Source organism: Camellia sinensis, chromosome 12 (assembly GCF_055761805.1).
Source record: "Camellia sinensis isolate YWXY chromosome 12, ASM5576180v1, whole genome shotgun sequence".
Classification (NCBI taxonomy): Eukaryota; Viridiplantae; Streptophyta; class Magnoliopsida; order Ericales; family Theaceae; genus Camellia; species Camellia sinensis.
In genome coordinates, this window is record NC_138972.1 from 127,084,539 (window position 1) to 127,091,602 (window position 7,064).

Consider the following 7,064-nt stretch of genomic DNA (forward strand, 5'->3'; position numbering starts at 1 on the left):
GATCATATTGATGATTCAGGTGATGATCAAATTGAGGTTTTAGATGAGCCCAGAAGGAGTAAAAGGGCTAGGATATCCAAATCTTTTGGTCCAGACTTCTTAACTTATATGGTTGAGAACGAACCTCAAACTTTCTACGAAGTTGTGACTTCTCCTGAGAGTCCATTATGGAAAGAAGCAATCAAAAGTGAGATTGACTCCATCTTACAGAACCACACCTGGGAGTTGGTAGATTTACCTCCAGGTTGTAAGCCTTTAGGCTGCAAATGGATTTTTAAAAGAAAGATGAAGGCCGATGGGTCTATTGACAAGTATAAAGTGAGGCTCGTTATCAAAGGATACAGGCAACGAGAAGGCCTGGATTACTTTGATACGTACTCACCTGTTACTAGGATAACATCCATTCGGATGGTGATTGCGATTGCTGCTTTGCGCAATCTAGAAATTCACCAGATGGATGTAAAGACAGCTTTCTTAAATGGAGATTTGAATGAAGAAATCTACATGGAGCAACCTGAAGGATTTTCAGCTCCAGGGCAAAGCAGGAAAGTTTGTAAACTTGTCAAATCTTTGTATGGTTTGAAGCAAGCGCCTAAACAATGGCATGAGAAGTTTGACAACGCAATGTTGTCAAATGGGTTTAGAATCAACGAATGTGACGAGTGTGTTTATGTCAAAAACACTGACAGAGGTTATGTCATTTTGTGTCTATATGTTGATGATATTCTCATTATAGGTAGTAACGATGAAATGATCAAAACTACCAAGAAGTTGTTAAACTCTAAGTTTGACATGAAGGATATGGGCATTGCAGATGTTATTCTGGGAATTAAGATTACCAGAATCTCTGACGGAATTGTACTATCTCAGTCTCATTATGTTGATAAGATACTTGAGAAGTTTAGTGGATCAAATACGAGTGTGTCATCGACACCTGTAGACTTAAGTCTACATTTTACCAAGAATAATAATGAAAGTGTCTCGCAGTTAGAATATTCTCGGGTAATTGGAAGTTTAATGTATCTGATGAGTTGTACTAGGCCGGATATAGCTTACTCGGTTAGCAGGCTTAGTAGATACACAAGTAATCCCGATGCTTCTCATTGGAAAGGTATTGTGCGGGTGTTAAGGTATTTACGCTACACTCGGGATTATGGGCTGCATTATACTCGATATTCAGCGGTGCTTGAAGGCTATAGTGACGCAAATTGGATATCAGATATAAAGGACTCAAAGTCCACTAGTGGATATGTGTTCACTCTTGGTGGAGCAGCGGTGTCTTGGAAATCTTCCAAGCAAACGTGTATATCTAGATCAACGATGGAATCAGAGTTTATTGCTTTGGATAAAGCAATGGAAGAAGCTGAATGGCTTTGCCATTTCCTTGAAGATATTCCAAGTTGGTCCAAACCTGTGCCTGCTATTTGTATTCATTGTGATAGTCAATCTGCAATTGGTAGGGCACAGAGTAATATGTATAATGGAAAGTCTAGACATATCCGTCGTAGACATAATTCCATACGACAACTACTCTCGAATGGAGTTGTCTCTATAGACTATGTAAAGCCTAAGGACAACATTGCGGATCCGCTAACCAAAGGGTTAAATCGAGTGTTAGTCGAAACGTCGTCAAAAGGAATGGGGTTGAGGCCTTTGGAAGTTACTGGAATAGAAACCCAACCTAGTTGACTGGAGATCCCAAGATCTAGGTTCAATGGGACAACCTAATTGCGTGTAACGGTGGTATGTCACTGAGGAGGTTAAACCTCCAGCCATTCCTTATATCAGTGATACCTGCAAGTGTAGAGGTTAAGCTGAGCTTTTAATGACTCTAGTGTGTTAAGCTATTGAGCTGAGTATAGCAGGATACTCAAGTAGAGTCACCTATGTGAGTGTGAAGTGGGGCCGCTTCTAGAAGAATTGGGCAGGCCAAGATTCTTTGAAACCACTCGCTGAACCAGGCTAGTGTCCAGGGCCACACAGGGCACACCAGTAAGAACAGAATGGTGGTAGGAGTAATTCCCGTGTGAGATCTATTGTCTTAGTTTACATAAACGGCAGAACAGTTCAAGATGTCATATTCACTGATCAGCCAGTAAACTCGATAGGTTTTCACTGTGAGAGGTTCAAAACCAAAAGCTACCTTCTCTGATGTCGGGGTTAGTCCGTTGTACTCTCTCTCCGAGTCATTATTGTTGAACGGTGTTCGTTTGTTGAGTCATTCGGTCAATTTTTATTCATGTGGGGAATTGTTGGAAAAAATGATTTTTGAGGACTTTAATTTAATATTAAAGTGTGGTGACTTTAATTAAAGATTAAAGTGGGTCCCAACCATCTATTGTGTTGGGTCCAAGTGGGTCTAGATACTTTGCATTGAGATCTTTACACCACAGATAGAATGGCCAAAAACCATTGAGATTTGAATGAGAAATTACCTCATGAAGTTAGCTTCATGGAAAAAAAGGTAATGAAGTTTGTAACTCCTGCATTAATGAGGTTTGTAACACCTACATTAATGAGGTTTGTAACTCCTGCTTTTATTGCAGAGGTTAATGGTGCATTATGAACAGCCATAAAGGCTGGAGGCTCTTCCTCTCTCCCCTATACATGTATAAATTGAGACCCTCCTGTCAAGTCTCAAACACAGAAATTTTTACTTCCATTTCACAAGTCAATTTGTCTAAAAGTTCCTACAGTGAGAGAGTGTTGCCACTGTTTTGTTCGCTAAGCTAGACAGAGAGTGCTTCTGCCGTAGCGGGTTTTGACCATCGTATCCTGGGAGACAGACGCCGGGATTCCTCAAGCACTCGACCAGTGAGGCGGCGAAATCTGTTTTAAGGAAACTGCTTCCGTGCAGGCTTTGGTTTCGTCTCTTTACCCTTTTATTGTTTTGTGTATTTCTGTTAAAATTTAGTTGTAATTATTAGCATGTGTTCTTAGTATATATATAATTTGATTTCTTCATAAATCTATTTATTTAATTTCAAAATTTGAACAACAGTTCTATCTCTGTGAAATAAAAGATGACGTTGCAATCATTCAGACACAGCAGTAAAGTCGAAGAAGACAAATGCATGAAGCGAGCAAAAAGTTCAAGATTTTTTCATTCATAATATTGTTCAGTTACAAAACAAGGGGCATGTAGCTCGGTTACAAAAAAAAAAAAAAAAAAAAAGGTCCCAACTGCACCCCTAATCCAGATTTACGGCTTCATCTCGCTCGGTCGCTTCTCCCCGACAACATCCTACCCGGTCACTTCCATCGCATCCTCTACACCAGAATCAAGGCCTAGCACGGTTTCTAGATCGAACTGGCTATCGCTTGGAAACTATTCTTCAAGTATAGCCTGTAGTGGCGCATTATTGGTCGGTGGTGGCAGTGACTGCACTAGCTGCATTGGCCGCCTCTATCATCTTTTGTTGTACAACTGCGGCGTAGGCTTGCATATGCGACGGGATGAAGGCAATGGGAGGATTCTTAAAGAAGTTAGAGTCTGGCCCATTGCTAAGTTTTTCTACAGCAACTTTCCAGCCGTAATGGAAAAATATATCCTTGGTCCCCTCCACTTGCCGTTCATAGACCCTTTCTCCTTCAGCAAAGTCACGGTCTTCCGCTTCGTCAACCTTTTTCTTCAACTCGACCTGGTGAGCAGCTCAATGTTTCTGCAGCTCGACCAGATACCTCGCCTTCTTGGCTTGCAAAACCTTTTGCTTGTCCTCCTCGGCCTTCGACAGTCTCTCGGCCAACTAGTCCCATTCGGCCATCACTGCCTCGTGAGCGACCTTCAGTTTCTCCAGTTCAGCCGTCTTGGCCTTCTTGTCAGCTATGGCCTCACGAAGACTCTGCTGCACATAAATCATACGTTCATGGGCGAGGTAGTTTTTCTATGCAACCTACAACAAAGAAGCAGTTAATACATGAAACTAAGCAATAACTTGGCAATAGAGAAACTCTCTTATTTACCAGCACAATGGACTTTCCAGCCATACCTGAGGACCTTCAAGTCGGATAGTTCTTTATGTTTCTTCATATCCGTTGGAAGGAGCAGACCCTTGGTCATATTGATCCACATAGACAGAGTCAGTGGTGGTCACCACTCGGCCTTTATACTTTAGATCGGGCGACCACACTGAAAGGGAAGTAGTGCAGACAACTTGCTCGGTGACGGTTCGATCGGTCTGCTCTCCCTGCTCAGTGGCAGCCAACTCAACAAAATCCTCATCCACAAGGCGCTACTCGGTCGAAGGCTGCCTGGCTCTCTTCCTCGAGCAAGAAGAACCGCGCTCGCTAGCCAAGTCCAACACCGGTCCAGTTTCTTGAACGGTTAGTTGTGTGGATTGACCTTCACCTACCTCGGCCAATTGCGAAGACTCGCTCGGCCCAGCAATGATCATTGATTTGATGGCTTTGATTTTGGCCATCTCTTGCTCGGCAGTTAACAGCACTAGGTTGATCTCGGGAAATGTTGGATCAGGCTTTGGAGAGAGGGCACAAAGAATATAATAACCCCATCGTGTAATACTTTATATTTAATTAATGACGGAGATTTGAATTTTAATTGCCTACTATGTGGATTTAATTTGGGAATTATGAAAATTATGAAGATTAATTTGTATACAATTCTATTAAAGATTTATTTGGAAATAAAAATTGAAAGTCTAATTGGCTTAAGAAAGAATAAGTAGTGAGTCAAATTATTTTAATTTCGAGTATCGGATCATATGGGAGTTTAATTAAATATTCGATTCAGATTTGTAAAATTGAGATTTGATTAATTTGGTCCAAATTGGAGTTAATTACGTCATAAGGAGTGAAAATTAAGATTATTGCGAATTAAATTTATTTATGAGGTATTCAATTTGAGTATGTAATTTATTGAGAGTGACCTTGAATTTGACCTGAAATTGAGGGCCTTACTGATTTGAGAAATCAAAATTAATGTTGGAAATAAGCTTAATTTGATATTTGGAACCTTTTGGGAATATGATTAAAAATCTGATTCTGACTGATAATTTAACTATAATTAATTGGGATCTAAAGGAAGTCAAATTAAGTTAATTAAATTTTGTCAAACTTTTGATTAGTCATGATTAGTTTAATTATGTTGTTGATGTGAAATTGCACGTCTAAGGATGAGAATTATAAAGATTTGAAGTTATATTTGTTGATTGGAGAAAAATCTATTGAAATTACAACTTTAAATAGAAAATTGAGGACCTTAGAGGTGCTAGAAAACAAAACTGATTACATAATTGTGATTAGCATGATTGTTAGAGTCATCTGGAAAATTTAATTGAAATTTTATTTCGTCTAATTCGTTAAGTCATGTTTGGCTCTTATTATTGGAGTAAACTTTTGGATATAGATTTTTATGAGACAAGTTATAGATATAAGTGTATTGAGCTCTTATTTTGCTCATTCTTATCCCCTAGGAAGCAAAATCTAGGGGAAAGAAAGGGAGAGTTCTAGAAGGAGAGATTGAGAGCTCTAAAGAACTCAAAGAGAAGAAAAGGAAAGTGTAAAGATTGAAGGGAGAACTCAAGATTTAGCTTGGATTCTCCAAGAATGTACAAGAATAAGGGTTAATGAAGGCTTTAGGTAAGATTTTACCTCTTAGACCTTGAAGATTATGAATTAAGAGTTAGATTTACGGATTTTATGGAAACTTTCACATGTATTTTGTCATATAAGGCAAGAACATAGCATGATCTCATAAGATTCATGGTTATAACTTGTTTTTTTTTTGCATGATTTCGAAGACTCATAAAGATTTCAAGAGACTTCCTCCGTGGATTTTGGAATTAGAACTCATCACATGCATAGCTTTTGTTTTTGTTCTTGACTTCAAGTCTTTGAGCTTATAAATGGAATTTTGGTTTTTGCCACGACCCGCTCCCCATACCCAAGGGTTAAGCATCGTGATGGCCAATAACTAAGGTTACCTCCGGCCAAATCTTAAACAAATCAATAAACACAAGCGGAAGTAAAATTTAAGTAAGAGTATCAAAATAATCATTGGAGCTTCTATTTTTATTACAAAATGTACTGACCAAAAAGGCCAATTTACATATAAAAAATATCATAAAAGTGTTGTGTGTGTCTATTCCGTAGCCCCACGTCTAAGACTTTCCAGAAGCTATTTATGAATTGCATGTTTCCTGAAAATTGGTAAACAACTATAAGCACATGACAGAGTGAGAAATATTATACTAAGAGTATAAACGACACGAAATAATCATAGATAGTTAGTTAGACCAAAACATTTACATAACTCAGTTTGGTAAAATAATCCTTTAAGTAGCAAAACCTGGTAAACAAATCATTTAAGTAGCAGAAACTGAAATATAGAAATTATATAAGTAAATGACCATAACCACAGTACAGAACAGAGGTCACAGGTGTGACAATCAGAATAGAGGTACGGATTCAAGAGGTGACTCGTACGGATTCTAGAGGTGACTCCCACAATAGTGTAGCACTTAGCTCCGCACAGCACTTTGGTCCGTACGAAACAGAGATCAATGGATCTATGACAAACAGAGGACCACAAAGTGGTCAAACAGAAGCCAATGGTTATTTAAGTCCCCCAAGGTATGGGACTCCTATGGCGGTACTTAAAAAACATAATTGTTTATAAGGTCATAGTCAAATATTTTTTAAAATATAAACAAACATATCCATGGGTTTTCTTTTAAGCAAATAGGGTTCAGGAGATAAACCACGTAACTGAAACCTTTATAAAACATAACTTTTATTAATATACTAATAAAATATGACTTGTATAAAACTGATTTTGGTAAGTTAAAACATACGTAAAATATATTTTGATAACTCAAGATATAATATAACTCACTTTAACTTTAATACCTTACTCTTTCTTTCCACTATCAGAGACCCTTTCAACTTCCACTTTCCTTCCTTTATTCTTTCTTTCCTTTTCTTTTTTCCTTCTTTCTTTTCTTTCCTTACTTCAGGTGAAACGCCTTCTCCCTTTTATAGGGAGGAGAGACGCGTACGTAGCCTCCACGTGGCTAGATGTCGCTTTCGCTTAGATTTAATTCATA